This window comes from Haliotis rufescens, unplaced genomic scaffold (assembly GCF_023055435.1).
Source record: "Haliotis rufescens isolate VD_foot unplaced genomic scaffold, xgHalRufe1.0.p SCAF_7, whole genome shotgun sequence".
NCBI lineage: Eukaryota > Metazoa > Mollusca > Gastropoda > Lepetellida > Haliotidae > Haliotis > Haliotis rufescens.
In genome coordinates, this window is record NW_025964361.1 from 44,451,960 (window position 1) to 44,475,178 (window position 23,219).

The following is a 23,219-nucleotide window of genomic DNA, read 5'->3' on the forward strand; positions in this document are numbered from 1 at the left end:
ATCGCTTCATATATATATTTAACCTCTAATTAAAGCGAAATATTTTTCCCTTGCACTAAAAATAGACAATGGGAAACCCTGATAGTAACTGACAAGCTGACTTCATTCGAAAAATATGCTTATATGAATATTGCCGATGTTTTGTTCAACAAAAGAGATTTAATAAGGTACTTTATTTGCTGGTCCACAAGGACTGGCAGTCACATGAATTACCAGTCCATACCTAATTTTACCAGTAAAAACTGGTAATTACCAGGAAACGGGGAACACTGGATTAACATAATTACTTCTGACACTTATCTATGTTTTACTTTGATTATTGTTTTTTATTTCATATGTCATGTGGACTGCCTCTGTCATAGATAGAGGATCTGCCCATAGAGTGGAAGGTCAATAGTTTGATCCAAAATATGGAACTTGTTGTTGCCCTGACTAGTGCTGAGCGTTAAGGAGAAAAATAATGACTGATTGGCTCAGAGTCAGTGTACTGTGTCTGAGTTGGGTATTCATGTTGAACTGTGGCATGGTATCTCAGTGGGCTAGGACTATAAAACCTGTATTAGTGGATTAGTACAAGCACACACATGTGCATGCACGTTGCCATATGAGTGCAATATTCTTGAACATGACGTAATCCCCCATTTCACCTCTCCTCACTCCACCATATACCATGCATGAGGAAATGTCTTTATAATGCCTGTTTAGTGCACCTCCTTCCCTCTTTATAAATAGACCTTGTGATGGAATACAACAGACTTGTTGAGAATTATACGACGAGTCTTAAGAGCATCAATGAATTTAATAATCTTCTCGTCAGGTGCAAGTGGTGGCTGTTCTGCATTTGGAATTTCTCACTTCACATTTAGAGCATTATCACCATTTCATTACTCTGTAAATTAATTCTTATTCTAGGGTATTGTGGAATGTTGAATAAATCACAGGCTGAATTCCCAAACACCGAGAATGTAAATTGGCAAATGGACATTTCACAATCGTTTGGCTTGAACGATGGAGTGTGAATTAATTCTACAAATTGCCCAAACAAGAAACTCCATGCAAAGTGATTTCTAATCTATATATTCATGAATGCAATGTTAACTGTCAGAGTGGTTTGAGTTTGAGCCGGTCTGACAAATTCGTTAACCTTCCAGGCAGTGGTTTATCAATACCAAGGTCACTAATTTCGAGGATTGATAAATCATAAAGAGCAGGCTTTGGGCAATATGAGGAGCGATATTCGATCAGCCTCTACATTGTCAATCGTTAATGCTCAACTTATTGATGATGGTCAAGAATAAAGACATCCTTGGTGACAGACCTGGAGGTCATCAGCATGGGATGCTGCACATCAATATATGCAACATTCGCCTTCTTCAGGTGAGTTGCAAACTTGATTTCCTTTGTGGCTGCGATTATTATTTTTAAGCTGTAATTTAACGTAACAATTACAATAGAGCTGTTCTGTACAACACTGTAATGCGTCCCTGTCAAAATGCATATTGTGTCAGTTGTTGCAAACTTGTTGTTTTAGAAGATCTGGTTTGGTTGTTTGTTGTTTCACGCTGCACTCAGCCGTACTCCAGCTATAAGAGTGAGTGAGTGAGTGAGTTGGGTTTCACACCGCTTTTAACAGTATTCCAGTTATATCATAGCGTGTCAGCTTAATGTGGGAGGAAAGCCTGAAGTGATGCAGGTCTCAGACGTTTACCACTTCGGTGAAACCCATGAGCACGGGTATTGTGCTGAAAAACCTAGAAACATAATCGGGGCGAACCGGGATTCGAACCCACGATCATAGGTTTCTGGTGGGCCCAAGGGACGCAACTCTGCACAGTGAATCGCGGTGCCTTAGACGACTGGGCCACCCATGTCCCCCCAGCTATAAGAGGGGCGGTTGGGTAGCCTCGTGGTTAAAGCTTTCCCTCGTCATGCCGAAGACCCGGATTCAATTCCCGACATTGGTACAATGTGTGAAGCCGATTTCTGGTGTCCCCCGCTGGAATATTGCTAAAAGCGGCGTAAAACCATACTCACTCACTCACTCACTCCACCTATATGATGCCATATACACGCAATCAACCCAGTCAGTGAGGCTGCCCACCCAATCCACTGAATCACCTCTAAGGACATGCCTAGGTAGTCGGGGATTTCTCCTTAACTGGAATCCCCCCTTTTGCAATTAAATGAAGTGTCGATGACTTTGCTATATTCTGTGGTCATGAATGATCATGTTTATTACATGTTGTTTTCTTGTCAGTCATGGTTTAATATCTGGGATAAAGACCCAATTTCTCAGCATAAACAACCACCTCCATGGTTTGGTGGTAGAGTGTCCGTCCGGAAAGTGGAAGGTCCGTGGTTCAATCCCAGGCACGTCATACCAAAAGACGTTAAAAGATGGAACTTGTTGTTACCCGACCTGACATTCGGCGTTAAGGGGCTAAAGGACTGGTCAGCTTGGAGTAAGTATACTGTGTTTGAGTGTGGTATTCATGTCAAACTGCAGCATGGTATCTCAATGTGCTAGCACTATCAAATCAGCATCAGCCTTGACTAGCACAAGCAGCCACACACATGCAAGCACGTCACTTAATATGTGTAATAATCTTGGTTTCGACATTAAGCCCCATTTCACCTCACCACACCTCACCTCACCTCACCTCACCTCACCTCACCTCACCTCAGCATAAACATTGATATGGGATATGAAAATGTGGTTGACATTGTTTACATGCGGTGTAGAGAAAGAGCTTATCAACAAATTAGCATGAGTGTGAGAGTTGAAGTAAAACTGTCAGATCCTGCCATTAAATCATCAGCCCCATATCCTGAACCCACCCAGGTCTTGTCAGATGCGGATACACTCATCATACGTCTACACATGTTTGTGTACTGGGTAACACTTGAAACTGACTAAGAAGCGGCTTGAAATTTACGCCTACAAGACAATGATAAGCCGTGCTACGTATTACGACAGCTATCATTGGGTGAGGGAGTGTATGTGCCGGGAGTGGGTCAGTTCAGAGGTCAGGGGACGAGGTTTGAGAAATGATATTATTCACGTGTCTATAATTTCTTGTTTGCAGATAGTCGGTTAATCTAATTAAATAAATTATTAACATTTTCCAAATTTGACATTCCTTTATAGCAATAGTTTAATAATGATTTAATTTATCACATCACAGGTAATGAGTACACACTATTAAGTTGATTAAACAACCGTAAAGTAATTCCTGCGGTTTCTATTTTCATGTTTTGATATCTAAACTGTTTTAACACACACAGTCTCCATTCCACAGCTTGTATCTCAGATCAGTGGTGATAAAGCTGCAAGTTACATAAAGTTTAATGATTTTTTTACTGTAAAAGTAATTAATACCACAGCTGGTATTCAGGTGGTATGAGATGTGGCGAAATCGCATCAGAACTTCGCTACCATACTGCACACTTGCGTTACTGATGTAGCTTTCGGAACATAAACTTTTTTCCAAGGCGATTATTCTATCTTTGAAGTTAAGAAAGTACTCATAAAAGCATATAATGTTCAAGGTCACATCTGAAGGTGAAATTTAAAGGTTAAGTCACAGGCTGATTAGGGATGTCTGCTTCTTAGGCCACAATAATTATAAGATTCTCATCCAAAGGCTCAAATATGTGAGCGTGCTTGTGTACTGGGTAGCACTGACTAAGAAGCGGCTTGAAATTTACGCCTACAAGACAATGATAAGCCGTGCTATGTATTACGACAGCTATCATTGGGTGAGGGAGTGTATGTGCCGGGAGTGGGTCAGTTCAGAGGTCAGGGGACGAGGTTTGAGAAATGATATTATTCATGTGTCTATAATTTCTTGTTACAGATAGTCGGTTAATCTAATTAAATAAATTATTAACATTTTCCAAATTTGTCATTTTATGAGTGTTCCTTTATAGCAGTGGTTTAATAATGATTTAATTTATCCCATCACAGGTAATGAGTACACATCATTAAGTTGATTAAACAACCGTAATGTAATTCCTGCTTTTTCTATTTTCATGTTTTGATATCTAAACTGTTTTAACACACACAGTCTCCATTCCACAGCTTGTATCTCAGATCGGTGGTGATAAAGCTGCAAGTTACATAAAGTTTAATGATTTTTTTACTGTAAAAGTAATTAATACCACAGCTGGTAATCAGGTGGTATGAGATGTGGTGAAATCGCATCAGAACTTCGCTACCATACTGCACACTTGCGTTACTGATGTAGCTTTCGGAACATAAATTTTTTTCCAAGGCGATTATTCTATCTTTGAAGTTAAGAAAGTACTCATAAAAGCATATAATGTTCAAGGTCACATCTGAAGGTGAAATTTAAAGGTTAAGTCACAGGCTGATTAGGGATGTCTGCTTCTTAGGCCACAATAATTATAAGATTCTCATCCAAAGTTTCAAATATGTGAGGAAGTTATTATTTTATTTTTCATTGGTTCTTGGGTTTTTTAACAAACGTCTGGGGACATGAACTGTTAATGTGATTCAAATGAGGCATGATATTTGGTATAACTACATATATGATGTAAGCCATCAATATAAGAATTATGGGAACACACACAGCCATTTTCTTCATCCGTAGGTAACCGAGGACATTAAAATAATAGGCAGGGTGTTTGGTAGTGAGGTAGGCAGGAATGAAAATCTAATAATTAATATCTTTTGGTCTTAGGTGTATAATGTTCACATGTTTGTATGTGTGTATGCATACAGTGAGTGAGTGAGTTGTGTTTAACGCCGCTTTTAACAGTATTCCAGTTTCATCACCACGTGTCAGCTTAATGTGGGAGGAAAGCCCGAAGTGATGCAGGTCTCAGACGTTTACCACTTCGGTGAAACCCACGAGCATGGGTATGGTACTGACAAACCTAGAAACATAATCGGGGCAAGCCGGGATTCAAACCCATGATCATAGGTTTCATGTGTGCCCAAGGGACGCAACTCTGCACAGCGAATCGCGGCACCTTAGACGACTGGGCCACCCGTGCCCCCATGCCTACAGTGAACATACATGAGGTGAAATTTAGTGATATTCCCGGGGGCACGGGTGACTCAGTTGTCTGAGGCATCGCAATTTGCTGCAGCAGAGTTGTATCTCTTGGGCTTGGTAGGGACCTATGATGGTGGGTTTGAATCCCGGTTTGTCCCGATTATGTTTCTAGATTTGTCAGCATCATACCCATGCTCATGGGTTTCACCAAAGTGGTAAATGTCTTACCACACTAAGCTGACATGCTGTGATCCAACTGGAAATTGTTCAAAGCAGCATTAAACTCAACTCATGGCTTACTCACTTGTATGTCTTCTAGGTTGATGTTTCATTACCGGTATTTCAGCAATAAGCCCACTCTCCTACCCAGAGTTCCATGCGGCCGGCAGCCAGCCAGCATAGTACCTCTGCCACAGGCCAGCGCCATGTGACGATTCGTCACATCTTTCACAGTCCATTCAAGATATTGCATATGCTTTTCATCTGTTTCATGTTTGACAAGTCTACACATTTTCAAAAACAAATGTCAAAGAATGGTAAACTTTCATTGAAAAAGTATGCAAATACGTAAAAATCTACTTGTTTTTGCGTAGTTATCCTATGTTTACATTGGTTGTACGGCTCCACGTGCTGTCATCGAAGCCCAACGGAGAGCTAGCGACACGGTCACTTTGATGCATAAATATATATTGTCATGCAACTCACTGTCGCAGTTGAAGTAGCATATCTATATAGTTATGCAAAACAATATGTAAAGCGCCCCCAAATACTTGCATTAGTCCGTTCTACACTGATTTCTGAAAAAGCGCGTTTGTTTACAAACAAGCGAAAAGTCTGGTCACGTGATATGCAAATTAGCCTGTGGCAGTGGTGTTATGCTGAGTCACCACTGCGCCGGAGTTCGCAATAAGCCATCCTTGAAGACATCAATGTATGTGGTCAGGGATATTACTAAAATGCATATTATGTTTTCTTGAGTCACTGGTGGACATTTTACTTTGAAGAGTTGTGTCCCTTAGTGGTACCAGTATCTTAAGATCCATGATTATGATACTTGTTTTGCCAGCACCTGCTCATTCTCAACGATCCAGGCGTTCTTCCCACATTAAGCTGACACACTGTGATATGACGGAAACATTGTTGAAAACAACGTTAAACCAAACTCACTCACACACAAAATTTAATGAGCCATGGATACATTGTAATATCTCCTTAATTAGATATAGCTGACAGTTATTGTGAGCTAACAGGGTATCAGTGTATATATAGGTATTTTAGTACTGTATAATAATGTTATTAATATGTTTTGACCTTAATAGGGCATGAAATGTTTTTAACACAAATTAATTTCAAATATTCAGATATAATTGGATGCTTGACACATTTAGGCATAGACCATATCTAATCTCTCAACACAATATGTCAATCACATTTTATGGAAGTGCTTATTAAATAACTTTAACCAGAATGTTTCAATTCCCAGGAAGATAAAGCCAAGATGTTTTTGTCCTTACTGGAGAATTACTTCTCTTCACATTGGTGAGAATATAAGTCGGCAGAACTCAAGTCTTAATTCACTTACTTTTTATCTGAAAAGGGATTTAAGCAAAAAAATGGGTTGACAAATTTGGACAAAGGTAATGAGAAATACAGAAATTGAAAATGGCCACCATATTTCAGAGCTAGATTTAAGGAACTAGATATAGCTTGCACCTATGTTCACATCACAACCTTGTAGCACCAGACTAAACCAGGTTGTACTTATGATGGAACCTATTAACTATAGATGTATATAATCAAGAAACAATCCCAGATCAGTGTCCTTCGTATTCTGATTGGGCATGGGTGGCCCAATCGTCTAAGGCGCCACTATTTGCTGTGCAGAGTTATGTCCCTTGGGCGCACCAGAAACCTATGATTGTGGGTTCGAATCCCCGATTATGTTTCTAGGTTTGTCAGCACCATACCCGTGCTCGTGGGTTTCCACAAAGTGGTAAACGTCCGATACCTGAATCATTTCAGGCTTTCCTCCCACATTAAGCTGACTAACCGTGATATAACTGTAATACTGTTAAAAGCGGCGATAAACCCAACTCACTCACTCACTCACTCACTCACTCACTCACTCACTCACTCACTCACTCACTCGTATTCTGAAATGTCCGGTGCATGGACAAGACCGCTTTGAATGGTATCTCTTATATATCCCATAAATGCCCAAAGGACAATGTCAAATTACACATAACACGGGAAATTTGTAATATCCTCCATATGGCTACCATAAAACTTTTTAAAAGCTTTGTTGAGACTCAAATGTTGTAACCTTTACCTTGATACAACTTTTGGCCAAGAGGTGTATGACGCTTTTTGAAATCTAGTAAAAAGAGCATGCCTGATTGTCCCGTCTTTCCAGACAAATAAGTTTGAGGAACATTTTCATGTTAAGTTATACAAAAGAAATAACTCGGTCCAAGTAATTTATTTATGGAGGAAGTTTTAAAGGTGAACATTTTCATTGGGAACGGTGCTATCTGATGTAGCAGGGTCACAGTGTGATCAGACAGGGTCAGTGGGAGTCAGGCAGTATCTATCTCTGAACTGGAGAGGTGTAGCTCACTCCTAACATTATTAGATTCTTAGTCAAGTGAAGCATCCATGTTCTGATTGACAGATGTGTGTAACAAAATTACCTGGCTAGACGAGCAACTTCAGGATTAATTGGTCATTCTCAAATGTGGTACTAGGTCAGTAATCATTAACAGGTGTGGTCATATAATCAATTTGACTCTTAATGAAAGCTTGAACTCAATTTAGACAGTCTGTTTGCTGGTGGACACAGTGCCAATGGATGCGCTGTAGTACTTGCACAAGTGGGTGTAGAAATGTATTTTCCCGAGGCAAGGGAGTTAACTGACTATAAAAGTCCAGTTTCCACTTTTGCCGAACTAGGCTGGAATTATGGAGTTATATTTTGGCTGGACTAACGAGTCTATGTATATTCCAATCAAAATCGTGTTACGAAGTTGAGATTGGGCTCATAAACATCATGGTGACTGCCATGCAGATTTCGGTCGATTGCAGGATTTTCAGAGCATGTTTGCCGTCAACTGGCTGTCGACAGATACTTTCAAAATCTTTTCATGTTTTTAGCGAAGATGCTCAAGTAATTTGATGCACTTCGCGAGGTAAGACCTGTTTTATTACAATAAAGGTCTTGATTAACAATCAAATCGTCCTGACTGGGTGCCACCATATTGTTTGAAGCAAATGCAAGTCATATGAGAGATGTTATCTGATTGGTCAATAGGAGCTATAGGAGGGGCATAGAAGGGACATAACTCATAATTGCCACTGGTGGTGCTATGATTGAGCCTGAAAATTCCAGCCAAGTTCGGCAAGGTTGGAAACTGAACTTTTATAGTCAGTTAACTCCCTTGCCTCGGGAAGATGTAGAAATGATGCTGATATAGATAAACATAGGAGTTAGCAACACTGGCGGTGGAGAGTAGGTGCATGGATGACCATGTTCAGGAAGCATCACTCCTGAGAGTTTCCATGCAGATAGATAAACATAGACCTGCTCATTGCGGAGGAGTTAAGCAATGCTGGCGGTGGAGAGTAGGTGGATGGATGACCATTTTCAGGAAGCATCACTCCTGAGAGTTTCCATGCAGATAGATAAACATAGACCTGCTCATTACGGAGGAGTTAAGCAGTGCTGGCGGTGGAGAGTAAGTGGATGGATGACCGACCATGTTCAGGAAGCATCACTCCTGAGAGTTTCCATGCAGGTGTTCAGTACTGCCCCACTCATTATAATAAATATTCATAAGAAATTTCCATTATACGATTCCAACTATTCCATAAGCATGTGTATATGAATCACTATCAAATAGTGATGATACTATGCGTTTGCAAAACGGTGAGCGTATCCTGAACCTGACATGTCAAATATCACAAACACATGCAATTGCAAGGCAACTGTTCACCTGAAAAAGCACAGGACCATATGGTACAAGTCAAAATAGAGAATGGCATAATTTTTGGCACTGATGTGTCAAATTTGGAAATGTCTTCAACATGTCTATGGTAAAACATGGGTTGTCTACTTAGACAAGTGACTCCTTCAAAATTGTCTCTGTTAAGCCAGTGGTAGATGGGTACCAGGTAGGATGAGATGGTAACATTAATACAAAACATTAAGTGCCTAAGGGGCGGTCAGGTAGCCTAGTGGTTAAAGCGTTCACTCGTCACGCCGAAGACCCGGATTCGATTCCCGACATGGGTACAATGTGTGAAGCCCATTTCTGGTGTCCCCCGCCATGATATTGCTGGAATATTGCTAAAAGCGGCGTAAAACCATACTCACTCACTCACTAGTTTAGTGCCTAAAGGCAGCTTGTGTTGTATGATCCTCAGAGAGCTGAGACTACCGATTAATTGTACCGGTACACTGATTCAACGACCAGGCTAATGGTCATCATGCGTTAAGTAGAATTTGTACAAATGTACATACCATCATTATTATAAAAGAGGCCCCCAAAGTAAGGGTAGGTCTGCTGTTAGTGCAACTAGAGCCTTATGGAACATTGCCTGATGATACTTTAGGGCAGGGACCCGGACATATTAGTTTGCCAATCGGTCATTTGCATTTTGGTCATGCCCACCTCATATCTGAGGTGCTTGATGTTCATGCATGATTAAACTCATGTGTGGCTTTCATAACATATATAGTGTTCCCTTGCTACTGCGCCCTTCAATACAGCACTATCTGGGTTATAGTGGTAACACATGGCTCCCAAAGTTTACTTACATTTTGAATAAACGCAAGTTTTACACTGGCATGTGTTTTTCCCCCTCGTCGTTCACCTGAAATCGCTGAAGGGATAGATCTACGATGTGTTTTAAAGCACACAACACTCGATAGATACATGGATCTAATATATACAATTTCAATCGGGATGTAGGTCAGTGTGCCTGTAGTGATTGATGTTGACCGAATTTTAAAATGTCCGATTTGCACTATTTCAAATTGGACATTTTGCAGTCACAATCAGACAAGTCCGGTGCACCTACCGATTTCCAGATCCCTGATTTAGGGTAATCTTTACTTGCTATGTTGAACTAGATCATAAACCTAGAGTTGAGAGGCGAGTAAAGTTTGAACTCTTTGGAATTTCAAGCATGGTCAACCATCTATCTTATACACTGGGCCATGTGTTCAATATCAACATGTGCTTCTTCATTTAATGTACAGCCACTTGCGCAAGTCCTACTTTACATCCATTTTATATGGACTAACAAATCGTTACCTGTAGACTGATATTTATCTTATTTTAGAATATGTATGTCCAAAATATAAATTAAAATCCAAATGAAGCCTGGAACAATGCTTAGTTTCAGGCTGAGGAAATCTAGACTCCCCAAATCATTCTAGACTTGAGTTGGATTAATGTTCAATTTATTCCCTAAGGCGTATGAATACTTTTCTGGATAGTATGATTCAAGTTCATGGTTCATGTCTCAGCCCTAGATTTGTAAATTGTTGCATTTGAATATCATCTTCATAAATATTTACTTACCCATGATGATCCAAGTTAAAATAGTTCTGGATCAGAATTGGTCCCAAGAATGCCATGCTTCCTGTAAGAGCTATCAAATGAAGGTCATCCTATGACAGTTCCAGGTTAGAATTGGTCTTCAGCAACCCATGCTTGTTGGAAGAGGCATCTAACGGATTCGGGTGGTCAGGCTCGGTGACTTGGTTGATGCATGTCATCGTATCCCAATTGCATGGATTGATGCTCATGATATCAATCACTGGATTGTTTGGTCCAGACTCAATTATTTACAAACCGCCATCATATAGGTGGAATATTGCTGAATGCAGCAATAACAAAAAAAACAAAAAAAACACACACAAACAAACAATATTTCTTTTCTTTAGATTTCTCTGCATTCAGCAGCTATGTAGATAAGTTGAATTGGAAGCATAGGACTCTATTTACACATTTGTTACCCTGACGTCATGCAGCCCACCCAGAATAACATCATGTCTGTCTTATTTCAATATATGGCTGCATGTGTAAACATATAATGAGAGTGATATGTATTATTACTGATAATGTTTTGTATGTACAGTATCAATAAACATAACGTATATCTGAAATATGCAGGTGGTATTGATTTTGACAAGGGAATCTCCACCTTCTGTTAACAAATGTCTTGGCATTGAATTCTCAACAAACTTCCCCAAACCTGAAAACATGTTATTTATTCAGTAACTGGTATTGTTAGAAATTATTTGGATTCATTTGTAGTTTTAGTGCACTGAGCTACCAAGGTGTAGAATCTGCTAGATCTATGGCCGAATATTGCACTGAACAAACTGGGACTGACATTATGTTGAGAATAAATACAGCTGCTTTGTGTTTTAGTTTTGTGATTCAGTGAGTTGGGTTTAACACCGCTTTTAACAGTATTACAGTTATAAGTGGCGTGTTAGCTTAATATGGGAGGAAAGCCCAAAGTGATGCAGGTCTCAGACGTTTACCACTTCAGTGAAACCCACGAGCACGGGTATGGTGCTGACAAACCTAAAAACTTAATCGGGGCAAACCGGGATTCGAACGCACAATCATAGGTTTCTCTGCACAGCGAATCGCGGCGCCTTAGGCGCCTGGGCCACCCGTGCCCCCTTATGACAAGGGAGGGCAATGGAGTTGCCCAGCTAGTGGTTAAAGTGTTCACTCATTACACCGAAGGTCTGGGTTTGATTCCCCAAATGGGGACAATGTGTGGAGCGCATTTCTGGTGTCGCCTGATGTGATATTGCTAAAAATGGCATAAAATCATACTCACTCATTTATGACAAGAATTGAAATATTTTTCTGTTTTCTATGAAGAAATCCACTGTATGACAATATTTCATAATGTATGATGAACTTTAACAGGACCATAAGAAGTAATAATTCATCACGTACAGAGTGATGAAACATTAATGAGAGATAGTTATAGAATAGAAATATCCATTATTCATATATTCACCTACTGACGTCATTTTTCTGCTGGTGAAACAATAATAAAACGATAAAATAAAACCAAAACATCCATGATTCATATTATATTTACCAACCGACTTCATTTTCTGCATTTGAAACAATGATGAATAAAATTAACATAAGAAACATATTCATGATACATTTCTTCACCACCTGACTTCATTTTCTTCATTTGCGGTCAAAATAGCTCATGGTTTAATAAGAAAATCAATACTGTTAATAACATGATAGGAACTGTATGATGCTAGACTCTCTGGCATTGACAAGTTGGAACTAGGCACATTGTCCTCATAGAACTGTGTAGTTGAAGGGTTCTGTGTGGGGGATGGAAGAACGGATGACACATGGTGTCCTTTTATAAAAGTTGCGAAATATGTTCAAGGAGACAGTTCGTCAGTACGTAGGAGTAGCTACAGGTAAGTTTGGAGACAGTGCAGTACAGCCAGGGCAATACTGAGTATGACAATACTAGGCTTGTAGTCGGCACCAGACTAGCAGTATCTAAGTGTGGAGGTAAGTGTTGTGTTGTGATGTGCTGGTTGTGGATGCGTGAGTGAATGTTATTCAATGCTGCTGTCAGCATTATTCCAGGGACACTGAGTTTTGACAAGTGACTGAAAGCATGATAATCAGCCATGCTGTTTGGACACGGTGCCAAAGTCACCAGATATAGTAACCGCCATCTTTGGATCTTATGACAAGCGTGGGATACTGGTGGTATTGATTTACTGTTCTGGCTGGCTGTCACTCACTCACTCACTCACTCACTATGCTCTGGAGATTCAATGCAGGTTCATATCCCAACTGTGGTCTGGTTTATCATAATGGTTGATGACGATTTGTGTTCATGATATTTTCAGTCATTTCACAATTAGGATACATTCTACCATGAATTTGTAATTTACTCGATTCTGATTGGTCAATCAGAGGCTATTAAATCACAATAAACCCCCTCTGATTGAAACAGCTGGTTTGACAGCCGCATCACTGCGGAAGCTAATATTCATAGAATATAGTACTTTTTTCAGTCATTGTCGGTAGGCATATTTAAATAATTATATCTACAATTACAGGTTACAAAATGCACAGATGCGGTTACTACAATATTCAAAGGATGTGTGGCAATACATTTCGTGCAAAAAACACGATAGAAATCTACAAAGCGAATGTATTTACGTTTTGGAGACAACAGAGAGCTTGGAATTTTGGCTTTTTTCTATATACGACTGTGACGTCATACCTTTGCATCACAATGAGTGACATGACGTCATAATGGTGACGCGCGATGTAGAGCGAAAGCCTTGCAAAGCTTGCTTTGTTTTCTCTAGGGATGCCCACCTCATGTTAGCTTACCAAGTTACCATGCTTATATGCTTTCAATGCCTGTCATATGTTCGAGTGAAGTATAAGGGTGTAAACAAACTGCTTGAGTATATACAGTGCCATATTTTGTTCGGTGATTCCGTAATTCAGATCGTTAACCCACTCAAAACACTGGACTCAACCCATGCCGCTTCACTCAGTATATTTGCTAACACCAAAGAGTTCGCGTTTTATTTAGCCATGGTAGAATGGAGATAAACCTACCGTGTTTTCGATGTAGAGCTAGGCTACAACCGCGCTAAATTTAACATTTGAAACCTCACACTGCACGTTCAGTTCCCAATTCAATTTAGCGAGGTTAAATCTCCAGGTAACCTAGGTCTACATTGAAAACACAGTATGTTTATCTCCTAATTATGTCCATTGTTTCAGCGGTCATTATTCTTTGTAAAGACCCCAGCTTGTGCAGAGGTTGGCTGATTCGATTCAGATGAAAGGGGAGCAAACCTTAGTTTTGCATGTTGTGTATGTTTTTTTGTTTTTTTTGCAACTTTAAGATGTGTACAGAACTGTGTACACACATTGCTTCCAATTCTAATTTCAGTCTTTTCGTTTGAGGTTCTATTTATGGAAACAAAATTGTCTACTAAAGAATACCATTATGTAAGTGCCAAGCCTCTTCCGGAGTTTGTTTGTTGTTTAACACTGCACTCAGGAATATTCCAGCTATATGTCGGCTGTCTGTAAATAATCAAGTCTGGACCAGACAATCCAGTGATTGACCTCATGAGCATCAATCCACGCAATTGGGATATGATGACTTGCATCAACCAAGTCAGCGAGCCTGACCACCCTATCCCATTAGTCGCCTCTTGCGACAAGCATAGTCACCTTTTACAGGAAGCATGGGTTGCTGAAGACCTATTCTATCCCGGATCTTCACGGGTCGTATGTTGTGTAAAAGTGCATCATAATCATGGCACAAGTGGTATAAGTTAGTTACCAGGACGGAGCAAAAAACAAGAATTGTTAAGCAAGCTTGGTGGCTGCATATTGTGCAAGAAGTCCTGCAACAGGAAAACATTCTGATTTTTTTTTAGTTTCATCAGATGTTTTCGTATGATTTAGCATAAGAATTTATATATTTCAACGCTTGCATGTTTTGGACATGACAAAACCCAGTGTAGAGGTAAGATAAGGTGTGTTGAAAATGTTTGATGATCTTGAGGAAGTATTTTTCTATTGTTTGAACATAAGCAATTCTGAAACCCAACTGATTTTCTTTGGAGATGGTGGGAGAGACAGTACAAAAATAATACGATTAAAACATATCTCAAACCACAGACTTACAGATTGTGGCTGTGGTCACCTTAGCTCTCCTCTGTGGCCAGATAGATTATAGCTGTGGTCACTGTAGCTCTTACCTATAGTCAGACAGTTTGTGGCTGTGGTCACCTTAACTCTTTTCTATAGTCAGATAGACTGAGTATGTGGTCACCATAGTTCTTTTGTGGCTGTGGTCACCATAGCTCTTATCCATCAGACAGCTTGTGGCTTAGGTCACCTTAACTCTTTTCTATAGTCAGATAGACTGAAGCTGTGGTCACCATAGCTCTTAATAACCTATAGTCAGACAGTTTGTGGCTGTGGTCACCTTAACTCTTTTCTATAGTCAGATAGACTGAGGCTGTGGTCACCATAGTTTTTTTTGCGGCTGTGGTCACCATAGCTCTTATCCATCAGACAGCTTGTGTCTTAGGTCACCTTAGCTTTTATTTATAGTCAGATAGATTGCAGCTGTGGTCACCATAGCTCTTACCTACCGGTATAGTCAGATAGATTGTGGCTTAGGTCACCTTAGCTTTTATCTATAGTCAGATAGATTTTCATCTGTGGCCACATTAGCTTTTGTCAGTACTCAGATAGATTCTGGCTGTGGTCACCTTAGCTCTCAACTTAAGTCAGACAATGACATAATCCTCTGTGTGTGCGGGAAGTGTGGAATCCCAAATCTGTATGGTTGGATGTGATGGTTGTTTATGGTATTTTCTACTGGTATTTGGCAGGACAAGGTTTATGGTATCTTCTGATGGTATTTGATGGGACAAGGTTATGGCTTATGACATTTTCTACTGGTATTACAAAGCTTAATGATATTTTCTACTGGTATCACAAAGCTTTATGATATTTACTACTGGTATTTCAAAGCTTTATTATATTTTCTGCTGGTATTTTGCAAGACAAGGTTTTTATGGTGTTTTCTGATGATCTGACACAGTTTATACTGTTTCTTACCTAAATGGACAAGGTTTTGTAGTATTTTCTGCTGGTATTTTGTGGGATAAGTTTTGAAGGTGTTTTCTACTGGTGTTTTTTCTGAACAAGGTTTTATAGTATTGTCTGCTGTTACATTAAGGGACAAGTTTTGATGGTATTTTCTACTGGTGTTAACTGGGACAAGGTTTGATGGTGTTTTCTACTGGTGTTCACTGGGACAATGTATGATGGTGTTTTCTACTGTGTTCACTGGGACAAGGTTTGATGGTGTTTTCTACTGTGTTCACTGGGACAACTTTTGATGGTGTTTTCTACTGGTGTTCACTGGGACAAGGTTTGATGGTGTTTTCTACTGGTGTTCACTGGGACAAGGTATGATGGTGTTTTCTACTGGTGTTCACTGGGACAAGGTTTGATGGTGTTTTCTACTGGTGTTCACTGGGACAAGGTTTGATGGTGTTTTCTACTGGTGTTCACTGGGACAAGGTTTGATGGTGTTTTCTACTGGTGTTCACTTGGACAAGGTATGATAGTGTTTTCTACTGGTGTTCACTGGGACAAGGTATGATGGTGTTTTCTACTGGTGTTCACTGGGACAAGGTATGATGGTGTTTTCTACTGGTGTTCACTGGGACAAGGTATGATGGTGTTTTCTACTGGTGTTCACTGGGACAAGGTTTGATGGTGTTTTCTACTGGTGTTCACTTGGACAAGGTATGATAGTGTTTTCTACTGGTGTTCACTGGGACAAGGTATGATGGTGTTTTCTACTGGTGTTCACTGGGACAAGGTATGATGGTGTTTTCTACTGGTGTTCACTGGGACAAGGTATGATGGTGTTTTCTACTGGTGTTTGTCGGAACAAGGTTTTATAGTATTATCTGCTGTCAGATATAGACTACGATAGTTTGACATAACTCACAAGACATAATCCAGCACATAAAATTTCTGCTTAAAAACCTGTTGTTTTAAGTGTCTGAATAATTGTTTACCATGAAAGCACCAACTTGCATGATATATGTCAGATATAGACTAAGATAGTTTGACATAACTCACAAGACATAATCCAGCACATAAAATTTCCGCTTAAAAACCTGTTGTTTTAAGTGTCTGAATAATTGTTTACCATAAAAGCACCAACTTGCGTGATATATGTCAGATATAGACTAAGATCATGTGACATAACTCACAAGACGAAATCCAGCACAAAAAAATTCTGCTTAAAAACCTGTTGTTTTAAGTGTCTGAATAATTGTTTACCATAAAAGCACCAACTTGCGTGATATATGTCTGATATAGACTAAGATAGTGTGACATAACTCACAAGACATAATCCAGCACATAAAATTTCCGCTTACAAACCTGTAGTTTTAAGTGTCTGAATAATTGTTTACCATAAAAGCACCAACTTGCATGATAAATGTCAGATATAGACCAAAATAGTGTGATACAACTCACAAGACGAAATCCAGCACATAAAATTTCCGCTTACAAACCTGTTGTTTTAAGTGTCTGAATAATTGTTTACCATAAAAGCACCAACTTGCATGATATATGTCAGATATAGACCAAAATAGTGTGATACAACTCACAAGACGAAATCCAGCACATAAAATTTCCGCTTACAAACCTGTTGTTTTAAGTGTCTGAATAATTGTTTACCATAAAAGCACCAACTTGCATGATATATGTCAGATATAGACCAAAATAGTGTGATACAACTCACAAGACGAAATCCAGCACATAAGATTTCCTCTTAAAAACCTGTTGTTTCAAGTGTCCGAATAATTGTTTACCAAACAAGCACTCCTTACTTGCATATATACGGTACACATGCAGTTGTAGATATAAACAAGCGATATAGCATAGGCAGCCTAGTCTAGCATCACGTGCAGTGAGAGATCTCAGCGCTGAGAGATGCAATTACGTGGATCTTACGGACTAGAATGAAGGCTGGCTATAGAACTGGAGGAAGACACAGTAAGTGCAATAGCCTTGTAGCTGTCTGTATCACATAGGAATGTATTACTAGGGTGTGATAAACTTGGATTCACACCATTGTCATCATTCTATTACAGCTTTAATTTCTTGGTTGATATGGATGGGATATAAATAATATTGGTTAAATATTAAATATATAGTTGTTATACATGAGTGTGATTAATAGTGATAAATGTTTATATTTCTCATATCATGTGGTTTTAATTTTTCAGTCGTGTGTTGTGAAGTGACATGTTTGTTGTTTATTAGTTTTTTTATATGTATCACTTTCATTTGTATCATATATGATACATAATTTATTTTTCTTATAACTCTTTTTGTGCAGATAACTCTCTTTGTGCAGACAAACTTGTAATGGTAAATAAGCATTCCCTTTGTGATAAAGTTCATATGAAATAACATTTTATCAATGGTATGATTTTTATAATTTTAGGAATAAGGATCAGGTTAAGGAAATAAAAGAATAGGAAAAGAAGGTAATAAAAATATGACATTTTCAATGGAGGATTTTGAAACAAATACACATCTGTTTAAAAGTTTTGCTACATTTATATAAATTCCTGACAATTTAGTGTCTTGAGAATCTTGAAAAAAATGGTATTTTTTAAGAATATATGTTGTTGTCGCGGTGTTTAGAATTCTCACAGGAAAAAAGTAGAAGTTCTTTATTGGCAAATCACAGATTATAACATGTAAGGCGCTGTGGGAATGATCAGGGGTTTGTTTCTATCCTGGGACGACAGCCTGCTGTGTGGTTGTTTCAGAAAGCCAGAAAACCTGAGTCATGTCTAACATTTCCTGACACCACGCTCGGGGAGTCCGATTTATTCTGTTACATCCCTTATCACTGTGTGTATGTGTTATCTGGCCTGCCCTCTCAACACAACTCTTGGATGAAACATTTAGCTTCCTGGATTTGAGCTTTGGGTTAGTCTCGTAGTTAAGGCATTCGCTCATAACAGCGAACACCCAGGTTTGATTGGGTACAATTTGTGAAGCCCATTTCTGGAGTCCCCCGTCGTGATATTGCTGGAATATTGGTAAAAGCAGTGAGAAACCATATCCATGTATCCATTTACTCACTTCCTGGATTTGATAGAATATCTAACAGTATTTGTAGCAGATCATACTCTCCCGGGTATGAACCCAACTCACTCACTCACCCACTCACCTAATTCTAAAGAAAAAAAACAAACTCATCATCAGTCTCTTTTTGAGGAATAAGACCCAAATCAGGAACTCACTCTCTTTGCAGGTGTTTTTCCCTGTTACTGGTAACAGGGAGAGTATTTCCACTGGCAGAAACCATGTGTCAGGTCTAACTTGTCATGGCACCACAACACATTCGGGACCTGATTTATTGTGCTACATCCCTTACCACTATGTATATGTGCTATCTGTCTCCTCTCAACACATCTCTGGGGATGTGAGTGTAAAGGTGGTAAAGGTATTTGGTAGGACAATATTTTGTGTTTTTTACAGGTATTTGGTAGGACAAGTTTTGGGGATTTTTTCTACTGTTTGGCACAAAGTCACAAAGCAAGATAACAGAGGCTGGTGGAAAGGATTTGCCAGAAGATCTAACAGTATATATAATTGTTGGTTGGTTTGTTGTTTAACGCCGCACTCAGCAATATTCCAGCTATATGACGGCGGTCTGTAAATAATCGAGTCTGGACCAACAGTATATATAATGATGTAACAATACATATACTCTCCCTGGCACAAAACCCAACTCGCTAAATCACTTGGTCAATCTCTTTCTGAAACAAAAAACCAAACTCACTCACTCACTCACTCACTCAATTGGTCAATCTCTTTCTGAGGCATAACATCCAACTCACTCACTTGGTTACTTGTTCAATCTCTTTCTCAGGCATAAAAGCCAACTCGCTCACTTGGTCAATCTCTTACTCAGGCGTAAAACCCAACTCACTCATTCACTTGGTCAATCTCTTTCTCAGGCATAAAACCCAACACACTCACTCACTCACTCACTTGGTCAATCTCTTTCTGGAGCATAAAACCCAACTCACTCACTCACTTGGTCAATCCCTTTCTGGAGCATAAAACCCAACTCACTTTCTCACTTAGTCAATCGCTTTCTAGAGCATAAAACCCAACTCACTTTCTCACTTGGTCAATCGCTTTCTAGAGCATAAAACCCAACTCACTCACTCACTTGGTCAATCCCTTTCTAAAGCATAAAACCCAACTCATTCACTCACTTGGTCAATCTCTTCCTGGAGCATAAAACCCAACTCACTCACTCACTCACTTGGTCAATCTCTTCCTGGAGCAAACCCAACTCACTCACTCATTTGGTCAATCTTCCTGGAACATAAAACCCAATTCACTCACTTGGTCAATCTCTTTCTGGAGCATAAAACCCAACTCACTCACTCACTTGGTCAATCCCTTTCTGGAGCATAAAACCCAACTCACTTTCTCACTAAGTCAATCGCTTTCTAGAGCATAAAACCCAACTCACTTTCTCACTTGGTCAATCTCTTCCTGGAGCATAAAACCCAACTTACTCACTCACTTGGTCAATCTCTTCCTGGAGCATAAAACCCAACTCACTCACTCACTCACTCGGTCAATCTCTTCCTGGAGCATAAAACCCAAATCACTCACTCACTTGGTCAATCTTCCTGGAACATAAAACCCAAGTCACTCACTTGGTCAATCTCTTCCTGGAGCATAAAACCCAACTTACTCACTCACTTGGTCAATCTTCCTGGAACATAAAACCCAACTCACTCACTCACTTGGTCAATCCCTTTCTAGACCATAAAACCCAACTCACTTTCTCCCTTGGTCAATCTCTTTCTGGAGCATAAAATCCAACTCACTCACTCATTCACTTGGTCAATCCCTTTCTAGAGCATAAAACCCAACTCACTCACTCACTTGGTCAATCTCTTCCTGGAACATAAAACCCAACTCACTCATTCACTTGGTCAATCTCTTCCTGGAGCATAAAACCCAACTCACTCACTCACTTGGTCAATCGCTTTCTAGAGCATAGAACCCAACTCACTCACTCACTTGGTCAATCCCTTTCTAGAGCATAAAACCCAACTCACTTTCTCCCTTGGTCAATCTCTTTCTGGAGCATAAAACCCAACTCACTCACTCACTTGGTCAATCTCTTCCTGGAGCATAAAACCAAACTCACTCACTCACTTGGTCAATCGCTTTCTGGACCATAAAACCCAACTCACTCACTCGCTTGGTCAATCCCTTTCTAGAGCATAAAACCCAACTCACTTTCTCCCTTGGTCAATCTCTTTCTGGAGCATAAAACCCAACTCACTCACTCACTTGGTCAATCTCTTCCTGGAGCATAAAACCCAACTCACTTTCTCACTTGGTCAATCTTCCTGGAACATAAAACCCAACTCACTCACTCACTCACTCACTCACTTGGTCAATCTCTTCCTGGAGCATAAAACCCAACTCACTCACTCACTCACTCACTCACTCACTCACTCACTCACTTGGTCAATCTCTTCCTGGAGCATAAAACCCAACTCACTCACTCACTCGGTCAATCTTCCTGGAGCATAAAACCAAACTCACTCTGTTGATGTGCCCTGTGACTGAGAGTCATCATGCAGGTGGCTGACAAGGAGTCTATCTACTTAGTCTCTTGCAGTTTTATGTATTTTGACGGTTCTGGATGAAAACATACCAATAGCTTCATCCTTCAACAGCTGAATAAATTGTCATAACAACCCATAGGAGGTGTTATTGCTCATTTATCTTCTCCTTGTAGAACTTTCACATACTTCCTTGTCTCTCATGATTTATATGTCCCAGAAAACTCTAACCCTGCCAATGTTTCAGACGAGACAGGCACTTTTATAAAAAACCTCATCATCTTATCGTGGAGATTGCAGACACGCTGCAATAATGTGTAATTCAAGGGCGAGGCCTCTCTGGGAGGAATATAATCAGAGGCAGTGTTACAGCAGGTGAAAGCTGCTTGGCTGTAAAGTCGGTCCACTTTCGTTATGGGTGACAACCGTTAATCTATTATGTGACGTTAATGTTCCGACTTTCTTACACCAGACCCCCTCCCCTCCATGACACAAGAGATATGGCAGCATAACCACCATTTCCGGGAGTGGTGTTTACATTATTTAAAGGCACCCATTTATTTTTTTGCATTTCAAGACAGCAAAATGTGTGTCCGTTTTTTAGTATATAATCGGCATTTATTTTACTGATATGTTAAGTTTTATTTGTCTAATATTGTTGAAGTAGTGTAATTTTTAAACATTTTTTCATTTTGTAATCATACGAAGCTCCCGGGGAATATAAGACATACACCCATGTTTGATGATGGTTAAAAATGAAGCAAACAAGACTTGGGTTTTCAGTGGTGATGGATTTGATACAGATATCATAGTTGTGTTTTGGGCTTTATGTTTGCAGTGTTTCAGCGGATTCTTTCTGCCTAGTAACATTTTGATAATTAAGTAATGTTTATAATACTTTGGTCAGATTCAATTTTTTAGTGTATATTTTCCTTTACCTGCAGTTTATGTACATGTAATTTTTTTAATGTGAAGTTTCAACGAATTACGAAACTCAAGTTCATAAGTATATGAACAAAATATTTTGATGTTCATACGTTTTGCATGAGATTGTATTTTAGAAATGACGTAAACACTAATGGACTACTTCCACATTCCTGGGTAAACCCCGGGGAATATTCTTGCCCAAATAAATAAAGGAACTTTGTTTCTCCCTTTAATCTTGAACTTAGCATTTTAGAATACAGTGATTGGGTGAGTTTGATTAACGATGCCCGTTCAAGGATATCCCTACTACAACCTATCCCAGAGAACAAAACGAAGAAAAGCACATCCAAACTATCGTAGTATCGACTTAATCCGTGTCTAGACTACAGTGACAGTCTTCAGCAATCTACGATTTTACTTTAGTATCTATTTGACACATCTTTACAATCGCCTTTCAATGATCAGCCAATTGATCAATGATGACTAACAATTGTAACAGCCACAGGTTCATTAACAACTTCCGAAATCTCACCCGTCACGTTTATCGTGTCGGCCATTTTGACGTGTTGGACTTGATGTAAATGTATTACGACGAGCTGTCACTGTGTCTGACTTCCAGACCTTTCTCATCTAATGGTGATATTATTTAAATACATTTGTTGTACAGAAACTACAAAAGTTGTTCCTGTAGAGCATGTTGAACATATATAATCTCATTTCACCTTTCATTTTGAGGAACTATTTTATTCCACGGTACAGCTGCTTGTTGTATGGCTGTCAGTGTAAACATGAAGTCACACGTACTAAATATAATTGTCTATAGATCTAGGCTCTCGCTCGGTCAGACACCATAGAAAGTCCACGAGTTTCATAAACATTGGTATCGAACAAGAATGAGTGTGGTATTTTATTTATTACCCATGTTAAATATATATTTAATTGTAAATGCATAACAACTTTCGTTCGTTGACAGACCAAAATCTGGTTGTGCATGAATATTGATA

At 39.4% G+C, this 23,219-nt stretch overlaps 1 protein-coding gene across 3 annotated transcripts in view; it reads left to right on the top strand.

The window, feature by feature from the left end:
- LOC124115625 overlaps positions 1 to 23,219 on the top strand; it is a 247,733-nt gene that overhangs the window by 43,620 nt on the left and 180,894 nt on the right. The window contains exon 1 of one of the 3 annotated variants that reach the window (XM_048387631.1): positions 17,567 to 17,662. The exons of the other annotated variants lie outside the window; for them this stretch is intronic. The gene's annotated coding sequence lies outside the window, so the exon portion shown is untranslated. Of the gene's footprint in view, positions 1 to 17,566; positions 17,663 to 23,219 lie in introns of those variants that run through there. 3 annotated transcript variants of the gene reach the window in all.